The sequence below is a fragment of the Oncorhynchus gorbuscha genome, linkage group LG19 (assembly GCF_021184085.1).
Source record: "Oncorhynchus gorbuscha isolate QuinsamMale2020 ecotype Even-year linkage group LG19, OgorEven_v1.0, whole genome shotgun sequence".
NCBI classification, from domain to species: domain Eukaryota; kingdom Metazoa; phylum Chordata; class Actinopteri; order Salmoniformes; family Salmonidae; genus Oncorhynchus; species Oncorhynchus gorbuscha.
The window spans coordinates 45,115,444-45,128,572 of NC_060191.1; the positions used below are offsets into that span (position 1 = coordinate 45,115,444).

Sequence of the window (13,129 nt, forward strand, 5' to 3'; positions counted from 1 at the left end):
AAAGAAAGAGAGAGAGAGACAGACAAAGAAAGAGAGAGACATACAGACAAAGAAAGAGAGAGACATACAGACAAAGAAAGAGAGACTGACAAAGAAAGAGAGAGAGAGACTGACAAAGAAAGAGAGAGAGAGACAGACAAAGAAAGAGAGACTGACAAAGAAAGAGGGAGAGAGACTGACAAAGAAAGAGAGAGAGAGACAGACAAAGAAAGAGAGACTGACAAAGAAAGAGAGAGACAGACAGACAGAGAGACAGAGAAGGAAAGAGGAAGTTAGAGAGAGACAGAGAGAGATTGTTGAGTAAATGGCAAAAATTTAGTATTTGGTAGTACTGTACTTAATCAATGCACAATTTCAAACAATAAGACAGATACTGTGCAGCGACAAAGGGCTATAAGGGGTACAGTAAGCCAGGGCGGTTAGGGATAGAGTGAGGGGTGGGGGTGAACAGGGATAGGTGCATTATGGGGGTAGTGGGGGGTTTGGTTGGGTGCATGACAGCCCCCCCCCCCATGTAAACTGTGTGTAAGAGACACGGGTTGAGTCAGGGCCCAGACACTGAGCTGTGATGAACTGTGAGACACTGAAGGAGCGTTCAGGCCTGCCAAGTCCAGCACTCGCGCTCGTAAACATGCACTCTGCTATCCTCATCTATTACAACTAGCCAGAGTTATGGGGGTGGGGTGGGGTGTGGGTGGGGGTGCATGAGCACACAATCAAGAGCCAAAGAGTGATTACCCAAACCTTTTCCTTTCTTTCAAAAGTTATATTTTACTTGTGTGCGTGTGTGTGTGTCGGGGGTGTAGTGGAGTTATTTTGGTGTACTGGTGTGAGTCAGTGACACCCATCGAGGCAGCTGAGAAGAGGCTGCAGCTCCTACCAACTCCCCAGCCTGCCGTTTGGAACACACCACACCACCAAGACAACAGTTACTCACTAAGGCCACTAGAACACCCCCCCCCCCCCCCCCTCCAATATATTCCTTCGCACTCTTTTCTTCTCTCACTGCTCTCTCTCTCCTCTCTCTTAGCGTTCTGCAGAGTATCACACAAAGCCTATTCTGTTATTTGGCTTCTGGTTTAGAAATCCAGCCTGTCAGAGGGCTTATGATTGAGTTGAGATAGTTTGAGCTTACAGTTGTGTTTTTTCAACCTGTTAGGGTGCGTGTGAGAGAGAGATCTCAGTGTTGATGGATGATATTTGGGGGTTGATTTATGGAGGTCAGATTAGCAATGCCAAACTTAAACAGCTTGCTACACAAGAACCAGGACTGTAGTGTGAAAGGGAACTTTCCTGCTTCCCCACTCAGTCTCGTCCGTCGCTCTTTACCCTTCTTTCTCAACTATGTCTCTCATTCTCCACCGTCTCTCTCTTTACCCCTCACTACCCTGTCTCTGTACCCCTATCTAGCCCCCCTCTGTCTCTTCTTTACTCCTCCCTAACTCCTTTCACCCCTTCCCTCTCTCCTGTCTTTGTCCACAGTCTAAATTAGGGACATTCCTCCATGTGCACCCAAAGACAGCGATGACCTTCCCGTGGTGATCTTTAACCCCTGATCCCTCTGCCTCAGCCCCTTCCATTGTGCAGGTGGCTGGCAGGGCTCACCAGCTTTACCAGCCATCCCTTTTTTCTGTCCACCCCTCTCCTCTGGTCTAGTCTGTGACCCCTGACCTCTATGCCTCAGCTTTTTCCTGTGTGCAGGTGGCTGGCAGGGCTGAGGCTGCTTGCAGAGGGAGAAACTTCTAACACTAACATTACCCTAACGCTGCCTGTTAGAGACTGGACGGGACGCCAAGTGCTGCACTGCACAAATAAGGTCTGTGTTGGTTTCATGTGCTGAGGTGTGGCTTTGTATACTGTCTCAACCAGCAGGTTGGGGCACTCTCTCTCTCTCCCAGAGTGGCCGGTGGCCACGGTCAAAGCAGAGGATTTCCTTGGTCAGCTTCCTCCCGTGTAGTACTGTATCAGGACACAAAATAGCCACAAAAAAAACAAAGAGACTCTCTTTACCAAAAAAAAAGACTCTCTTTACCAATCTGGACAATACATTTCTTGTTAAACTCATATCAAATGGTGGTGTTTTCTGTCATTTCGCTTCTGCATGGCCTGCCCCTTTTACCTCTAGCGCGCTCTCCCTCCTTCCTCATAAATCCTGCCATAGAAATGACTTTCCTTATTTTTCGCTGTGCTCGTGCATGTGTCTGCTGCAAAGATAAACAGGGTCCGGCCACATAAAGGCCGCTGCAGGGCTTTGAAGTGTACTTTTATATACCTTTCATCCAAACATCAGCGCCATGCTTGGACAGGCTCCACCGCCAACGAGAGCATACACGCTTAAAATAATAATACCCCATCTATTCTTCAGCAAAAATCCAAGCCGCTCCGTTTTAGAGCTCCCCTGAGGGAGAGGAGGGGGCGGAGGAGGGAGAGGGGGGGTCAGAGATGCAGCTGAATGTATACACATGATATCAGCCTGAGAAGCATTTTTGGATTTGTGCTTACCTAATACTTTTAACACATTGGGCCATTTGACTCCTGCTGCAGCAAGCATACATTTATGCGTGTATGAGAAAGAGAGAACACGGATGTAGATTTAAATGTATATAAGACAGATGGTGGGGTGTGTAAATGTAATGTATTCACAGTGTGAGTTTGTGAGTTTGTGTGTGAGTGTGTGTGTGTGTGTGTGTGTGTGTGTGTGTGTGTGTGTGTGTGTGTGTGTGTGTGTGTGTGTGTGTGTGTGTGTGTGTGTGTGTGTGCGTGCGTGCGTGCGTGCGTGCGTGCGTGCGTGCGTGCGTGCGTGCGTGCGTGCGTGCGTGCGTGTGAAGGTGTGTGTGTGTGAAGGTGTGTGTGTGTGAAGGTATGTGTGTAAAAGGTGAGAATCCCCGGGATCTCAGTTGCACTTTTGTCTGAGTTGTCAGGTAATGAGCGAGTTTGGGACACTGGGGGGAGTCCTGTAGCTCTCGTGAGAGAAGAGTTTACTCTACCTCTTTCTGCTCCCTTCTCATTCTACCCTCCTCCCCTCCCCCTCATGAATAACCTCCCTTTCACTTTCTTTTCTCTACCTTTATCTTTCCCCAGGACTAGTCCCCCTATCACTCTCTCTCTTTCTCTCACAAAAGGTGTCAGCATTAGGTAGTACTGTAGAAAGTGTTTCCCAAAAGCACAGAGTCCAATTATGGCCCTCTTTAAGATCCCGGGGGTCCACTACACAACATAGATCTGTCGACATACTGTCTCCAGACTGCAGGAGTAAATCAGGACCTGTCCAGACCTGGAGCACTGCTGGTTCACCTCTGGGCCACAGAGCTCCACTCTATGACTCTCTGCTCTCAACCACAATTCACTATTAGGAAGGTCTCAGCCATAGACAACTATAGAGAGCTTCAGCCATAGACAACCATAGAGAGCTTCAGCCATAGACAACCGTAGAGTGCTTCAGGCATAGATAACCGTAGAGAGCTTCAGCCATAGACAACCGTAGAGAGCTTCAGCCATAGACAACCATAGAGTGCTTCAGGCATAGACAACCATAGAGAGCTTCAGCCATCGAGAGATGTGTGATAGAGGGTGAAATAGGGAAGAGAGGAGCGAGGGAAGGGGAGAGAAGGATGAGAGGAGGGATATAAGGGCTGAAAGGGGATGAGAGGAGCGATGGAGGCGGATCAGTCAGCAGCAGATTTGCTGACTAGTTTGATTGGAGCCAAAAGGGATGATCCTGGCCCTGCTTCAACCACTCTGCTCTCTCCTTGAGAACACTAGACTAGCTAGGGGATATTCACAATCACTCTGGAAACTGGGGAGGGAGAGAGAGAGGGGAGCAGCAGGAGAAGGGGAGAGCCCTGTGAAGAAGAAGGGTGGAGGGGTGCTGGTAAGGGTCTGCTCTGGTCACTGAGCCCTGTCTATAATGGGCAGCTTTGTGGCCAGAGGGAAGGTGACAGACATGACGTGGAGCTCTGCTGAGGTCTGTGGGAGAGAGAGGGGGGAGGAGAGAAAGAGAGACCCCTCGCTCTTACAATGAGCTCATGCACACAGACAGCACACAGCAGCATAGCACTATACAACATACACACTGCAGCATAACACTGTAAAACATACACACTGCAGCATAACACTATACAACATACACACTGCAGCATAACACTATACAATGTACACACTGCAGCATAACACTATACAATATACACACTGCAGCATAACACTATACAACATACACACAGCAGCATAACACTATACAACATACACACTGCAGCATAACACTATACAACATACACACTGCAGCATAACACTATACAACATACACACAGCAGCATAACACTATACAATATACACACTGCAGCATAACACTATACAACATACACACTGCAGCATAACACTATACAAAATACACACTGCAGCATAACACTATACAAAATACACACAGCAGCATAGCACTATACAACATACACACTGCAGCATAACACTATACAAAATACACACAGCAGCATAACACTATACAATATACACACTGCAGCATAACACTATACAACATACACACAGCAGCATAGCACTATACAACATACACTATACAACATACACACAGCAGCATAACACTATACAACATACACTATACAACATACACTATACAACATACACACAGCAGCATAACACTATACAACATACACACTGCAGCATAACACTATACAATATACACACTGCAGCATAGTACTATACAACATACACACAGCAGCATAACACTATACAACATACACTATACAACATACACACAGCAGCATAACACTATACAACATACACTATACAACATACACACAGCAGCATAACACTATACAACATACACTATACAACATACACACAGCAGCATAACACTATACAACATACACTATACAACATACACACAGCAGCATAACACTATACAATATACACACTGCAGCATAACACTATACAACATACACACAGCAGCATAGCACTATACAACATACACACTGCAGCATAACACTATACAACATACACTGCAGCATAGCACTATACAACATACACACTGCAGCATAGCACTATACAACATACACACTGCAGCATAACACTATACAACATACACAGCAGCATAGCACTATACAACATACACACTGCAGCATAACACTATACAATATACACACTGCAGCATAACACTATACAACATACACAGCAGCATAGCACTATACAACATACACACTGCAGCATAACACTATACAATATACACACTGCAGCATAGCACTATACAACATACACACTGCAGCATAGCACTATACAACATACACTATACAACATACACTATACAACATACACACTGCAGCATAGCACTATACAACATACACTATACAACATACACTATACAACATACACACTGCAGCATAGCACTATACAACATACACACTGCAGCATAACACTATACAATATACACACTGCAGCATAGCACTATACAACATACACACTGCAGCATAGCACTATACAACATACACACTGCAGCATAGCACTATACAACATACACAGCAGCATAGCACTATACAACATACACACTGCAGCATAGCACTATACAACATACACACTGCAGCATAGCACTATACAACATACACACTGCAGCATAGCACTATACAACATACACTATACAACATACACACTGCAGCATAGCACTATACAACATACACACTGCAGCATAGCACTATACAACATACACACTGCAGCATAGCACTATACAACATACACACTGCAGCATAGCACTATACAACATACACACTGCAGCATAGCACTATACAACATACACACTGCAGCATAGCACTATACAACATACACTATACAACATACACACTGCAGCATAGCACTATACAACATACACTATACAACATACACACTGCAGCATAGCACTATACAACATACACACTGCAGCATAGCACTATACAACATACACACTGCAGCATAGCACTATACAACATACACACTGCAGCATAGCACTATACAACATACACTATACAACATACACAGCAGCATAGCACTATACAACATACACACTGCAGCATAGCACTATACAACATACACACTGCAGCATAGCACTATACAACATACACACTGCAGCATAGCACTATACAACATACACTATACAACATACACACTGCAGCATAGCACTATACAACATACACAGCAGCATAGCACTATACAACATACACACTGCAGCATAGCACTATACAACATACACACTGCAGCATAGCACTATACAACATACACTATACAACATACACTATACAACATACACAGCAGCATAGCACTATACAACATACACTATACAACATACACTATACAACATACACACTGCAGCATAGCACTATACAACATACACTATACAACATACACTATACAACATACACAGCAGCATAGCACTATACAACATACACTATACAACATACACTATACAACATACACTGCAGCATAGCACTATACAACATACACTATACAACATACACTATACAACATACACACTGCAGCATAGCACTATACAACATACACTATACAACATACACTATACAACATACACAGCAGCATAGCACTATACAACATACACTATACAACATACACTATACAACATACACAGCAGCATAGCACTATACAACTATACAACATACACTATACAACATACACACTACAACATACACTATACAACATACACACTGCAGCATAGCACTATACAACATACACTATACAACATACACACTGCAGCATAGCACTATACAACATACACAGCAGCATAGCACTATACAACATACACACTGCAGCATAGCACTATACAACATACACTATACAACATACACTATACAACATACACAGCAGCATAGCACTATACAACATACACACTGCAGCATAGCACTATACAACATACACACTGCAGCATAGCACTATACAACATACACACTGCAGCATAACACTATACAACATACACAGCAGCATAGCACTATACAACATACACACTGCAGCATAACACTATACAATATACACACTGCAGCATAGCACTATACAACATACACACTGCAGCATAGCACTATACAACATACACTATACAACATACACTATACAACATACACACTGCAGCATAGCACTATACAACATACACACTGCAGCATAGCACTATACAACATACACACTGCAGCATAGCACTATACAACATACACTATACAACATACACACTGCAGCATAGCACTATACAACATACACAGCAGCATAGCACTATACAACATACACACTGCAGCATAGCACTATACAACATACACACTGCAGCATAGCACTATACAACATACACTATACAACATACACTATACAACATACACAGCAGCATAGCACTATACAACATACACTATACAACATACACTATACAACATACACACTGCAGCATAGCACTATACAACATACACTATACAACATACACTATACAACATACACAGCAGCATAGCACTATACAACATACACTATACAACATACACTATACAACATACACTGCAGCATAGCACTATACAACATACACTATACAACATACACTATACAACATACACACTGCAGCATAGCACTATACAACATACACTATACAACATACACTATACAACATACACAGCAGCATAGCACTATACAACATACACTATACAACATACACTATACAACATACACAGCAGCATAGCACTATACAACATACACTATACAACATACACTATACAACATACACACTGCAGCATAGCACTATACAACATACACTATACAACATACACACTGCAGCATAGCACTATACAACATACACAGCAGCATAGCACTATACAACATACACACTGCAGCATAGCACTATACAACATACACTATACAACATACACTATACAACATACACAGCAGCATAGCACTATACAACATACACACTGCAGCATAGCACTATACAACATACACACTGCAGCATAGCACTATACAACATACACACTGCAGCATAACACTATACAACATACACAGCAGCATAGCACTATACAACATACACACTGCAGCATAACACTATACAATATACACACTGCAGCATAGCACTATACAACATACACACTGCAGCATAGCACTATACAACATACACACTGCAGCATAGCACTATACAACATACACTATACATGTCATGTTTTGTCATTTATTATCTTGTCTTGTCCCTGTGCTTCCCATTCTATTCGTTTCCCTCTGCTGGTCTTATTGGGTTCTTTCCCTCTTTCTATCCCTCTCTCTCCCCCTCCCTCTCTCACTCTCTCGCTCTCTCTTCTCTCTATCGTTCCGTTCCTGCTCCCAGCTGTTCCTATTCCCCTAATCAATCATTTAGTCTTCCCACACCTGTTCCCGATCCTTTCCCCTGATTAGAGTCCCTATTTCTTCCTTTGTGTTCCGTTCCTGTCCTGTCGGTTCCTTGTCTAGAATTCACCGTGCTGTGTTTGTGTATCGCCCTGTCGTGTCGTGTTTTCCTCAGATGCTGCGTGGTGAGCAGGTGTCTGAGTCTGTCTGGTTCAAGTGCCTTCCCGAGGCAACCTGCTGTTCACCTGCTGTTCAAGATCGAGTCTCCAGTTTGTCCTCGTCATTTCGAGTGAAAGTTGTGTTTTTTTGTTTGTAATTACTTTACTGGATTAAAGACTCTGTTTTCGCCAAGTCGCTTTTGGGTCCTCTTTCACCTGCATGACAATACAACATACACTATACAACATACACACAGCAGCATAGCACTATACAACATACACTATACAACATACACACTGCAGCATAACACTATACAATATACACACTGCAGCATAACACTATACAACATACACACTGCAGCATAACACTATACAACATACACACTGCAGCATAACACTATACAACATACACTATACAACATACACACTGCAGCATAACACTATACAATATACACACTGCAGCATAACACTATACAACATACACACTGCAGCATAACACTATACAACATACACTATACAACATACACACAGCAGCATAACACTATACAATATACACACTGCAGCATAACACTATACAACATACACACAGCAGCATTACACTATACAACATACACTATACAACATACACACAGCAGCATAGCACTATACAACATACACACTGCAGCATAACACTATACAACATACACACTGCAGCATAACACTATACAACATACACTATACAACATACACACAGCAGCATAACACTATACAACATACACACTGCAGCATAACACTATACAATATACACAATGCAGCATAACACTATACAATATACACACTGCAGCATAACACTATACAATATACACACTGCAGCATAACACTATACAATATACACACTGCAGCATAACACTATACAATATACACACTGCAGCATAACACTATACAATATACACACTGCAGCATAACACTATACAACATACACACTGCAGCATAACACTATACAATATACTGTCATGTTTTGTCATTAATTATCATGTCTTGTCCCTGTGCTTCCCCTTCTATTCGTTTCCCTCTGCTGGTCTTATTAGGTTCTTTCCCTCCTTCTATCCCTCTCTCTCCCCCTCCCTCTCTCACTCTCTCGCTCTCTCTTCTCTCTATCGTTCCGTTCCTGCTCCCAGCTGTTCCTATTCCCCTAATCAATCATTTAGTCTTCCCACACCTGTTCCCGATCCTTTTCCCTGATTAGAGTCCCTATTTCTCTCCTTGTTTTCCGTTCCTGCCCCGTCGGATCCTTATCTATAATTCACCGTGCTGTGTCTATGTTTTGCTCTGTCGTGTCGTGTTTCCCTCAGATGCTGCGTGGTGAGCAGGTGTCTGAGTCTGCTAGGTTCAAGTGCCTTCCCGAGGCAACCTGCAGTTCTCGATCAAGTCTCCAGTCTGTTCTTACGAGTAGTATTATGCTTTTTGTTTTGTAAAGTTTCTTACTGGATTAAAAACTCTGTTTTCGTCAAGTCGCTTTTGGGTCCTCATTCACCTGCATAACAGAAGGATCCGACCAAGGAATGGACCCAGCGACTACAGAGGCTCGTAACACTGCCGTCAGGATCCAAGGAGCCATGCTCGGCAGACACGAGCAGGAATTGTCTGCTGCTCGCCATGCCGTGGAGAACCTGGCCGCTCAGGTTTCCGACCTCTCTGGACAGTTCCAGAGTCTTCGTCTCGTGCCACCTGTTACTTCCTGGCCTGCCGAGCCTCCGGAACCTAGGGTTAATAACCCACCTTGCTACTCCAGGCAGCCCACGGAGTGCCGCTCCTTTCTCACCCAGTGTGATATTGTGTTCTCTCTCCAACCCAACACATACTCTAGTGAGAGAGCTCGGGTTGCTTACGTCATTTCACTCCTTACTGGCCGGGCCCGAGAGTGGGGCACAGCTATCTGGGAGGCAAGGGCTGATTGTTCTAACAATTACCAGAACTTTAAAGAGGAGATGATTCGGGTTTTTGACCGTTCAGTTTTTGGTGGGGAGGCTTCTAGGGCCCTGGCTTCCCTATGCCAAGGTGATCGATCCATAACGGATTACTCTATAGAGTTTCGTACTCTTGCTGCCTCTAGTGACTGGAACGAGCCGGCGCTGCTCGCTCGTTTTCTGGAGGGACTCCACACAGTGGTCAAGGATGAGATTCTCTCTCGGGAGGTTCCTTCCAGTGTGGACTCTTTGATTGCTCTCGCCATCCGCATAGAACGACGGGTAGATCTTCGTCACCAGGCTCGTGGAAGAGAGCTCGCATCAACGGTGTTTCCCTGCTCCGCATCGCAACCATCTCCCTCCTCTGGCTCTGAGACTGAGCCCATGCAGCTGGGAGGGATTCGCATCTCGACTAAGGAGAGGGAACGGAGGATCACCAACCGCCTGTGCCTCTATTGCGGATTTGATGGACATTTTGTTAATTCATGTCCAGTAAGAGGCCAGAGCCCATCAGTAAGCGGAGGGCTACTGGTGAGCGCTACTACTCAGGTCTCTTCATCTAGATCCTGTACTACTATGTCGGTCCATCTACGCTGGACCGGTTCGGGTGCTACATGCAGTGCCTTGATTGACTCTGGGGCTGAGGGTTGTTTCATGGACGAAGCATGGGTTCGGAAACATAACATTCCTTTCAGACAGTTAGACAAGCCTACGCCCATGTTTGCCTTAGATGGTAGTCATCTTCCCAGTATCAGATTTGAGACACTACCTTTAACTCTCACAGTATCTGGTAACCACAGTGAGACTATTTCTTTTTTGATTTTTCGTTCACCTTTTACACCTGTTGTTTTGGGTCATCCCTGGCTAGTATGTCATAATCCTTCTATTAATTGGTCTTGTAATTCTATCCTATCCTGGAACGTATCTTGTCATGTGAAGTGCTTAATGTCTGCCATCCCTCCCATTTCTTCTGTCCCCACTTCTCAGGAGGAACCTGGCGATTTGACAGGAGTGCCGGAGGAATATCATGATCTGCGCACGGTCTTCAGTCGGTCCCGAGCCAACTCCCTTCCTCCTCACCGGTCGTATGATTGTAGTATTGATCTCCTTCCGGGGACCACTCCTCCTCGGGGTAGACTATACTCTCTGTCGGCTCCCGAACGTAAGGCTCTCGAGGATTATTTATCTGTGTCTCTTGACGCCGGTACCATAGTGCCTTCTTCCTCTCCGGCCGGGGCGGGGTTCTTTTTGTTAAGAAGAAGGACGGTACTCTGCGCCCCTGCGTGGATTATCGAGGGCTGAATGACATAACGGTTAAGAATCGTTATCCGCTTCCCCTTATGTCATCAGCCTTCGAGATTCTGCAGGGAGCCAGGTGCTTTACTAAGTTGGACCTTCGTAACGCTTACCATCTCGTGCGCATCAGAGAGGGGGGACGAGTGGAAAACGGCGTTTAACACTCCGTTAGGGCATTTTGAGTACCGGGTTCTGCCGTTTGGTCTCGCCAATGCGCCAGCTGTTTTTCAGGCATTAGTTAATGATGTTCTGAGAGACATGCTGAACATCTTTGTTTTTGTCTATCTTGACGATATCCTGATTTTTTCACCATCACTCGAGATTCATGTTCAGCACGTTCGACGTGTTCTACAGCGCCTTTTAGAGAATTGTCTCTACGTAAAGGCTGAGAAGTGCTCTTTTCATGTCTCCTCCGTTACTTTTCTCGGTTCCGTTATTTCCGCTGAAGGCATTCAGATGGATTCCGCTAAGGTCCAAGCTGTCAGTGATTGGCCCGTTCCAAGGTCACGTGTCGAGTTGCAGCGCTTTTTAGGTTTCGCTAATTTCTATCGGCGTTTCATTCGTAATTTCGGTCAAGTTGCTGCCCCTCTCACAGCTCTTACTTCTGTCAAGACGTGTTTTAAGTGGTCCGGTTCCGCCCAGGGAGCTTTTGATCTTCTAAAAGAACGTTTTACGTCCGCTCCTATCCTCGTTACTCCTGACGTCACTAGACAATTCATTGTCGAGGTTGACGCTTCAGAGGTAGGCGTGGGAGCCATTCTATCCCAGCGCTTCCAGTCTGACGATAAGGTTCATCCTTGCGCTTATTTTCTCATCGCCTGTCGCCATCTGAGCGCAACTATGATGTGGGTAACCGTGAACTGCTCGCCATCCGCTTAGCCCTAGGCGAATGGCGACAGTGGTTGGAGGGGGCGACCGTTCCTTTTGTCGTTTGGACAGACCATAAGAACCTTGAGTACATCCGTTCTGCCAAACGACTTAATGCCCGTCAAGCTCGTTGGGCGTTGTTTTTCGCTCGTTTCGAGTTTGTGATTTCTTACCGTCCGGGTAGCAAGAACACCAAGCCTGATGCCTTATCCCGTCTGTTTAGTTCTTCTGTGGCTTCTACTGATCCCGAGGGGATTCTTCCTTATGGGCGTGTTGTCGGGTTGACAGTCTGGGGAATTGAAAGACAGGTTAAGCAAGCACTCACGCACACTGCGTCGCCGCGCGCTTGTCCTAGTAACCTCCTTTTCGTTCCTGTTTCCACTCGTCTGGCTGTTCTTCAGTGGGCTCACTCTGCCAAGTTAGCTGGTCATCCCGGTGTTCGAGGCACTCTTGCGTCTATTCGCCAGCGCTTTTGGTGGCCGACTCAGGAGCGTGACACGCGCCGTTTCGTGGCTGCTTGTTCGGACTGCGCGCAGA

The 13,129-nt window shown here is 45.1% G+C and overlaps 1 protein-coding gene across 1 annotated transcript in view; it reads right to left on the reverse strand.

Moving 5' to 3' along the window:
- Window positions 1-205: 205 nt before the first annotated feature.
- LOC124004998 (intraflagellar transport protein 80 homolog) overlaps window positions 206-13,129 on the reverse strand; it is a 52,366-nt gene continuing 39,442 nt past the window's right edge. Inside the window, exon 8 of the mRNA XM_046313816.1 lies at window positions 206-1,959. The gene's annotated coding sequence lies outside the window, so the exon portion shown is untranslated. The remainder of the gene's footprint in view (window positions 1,960-13,129) is intronic.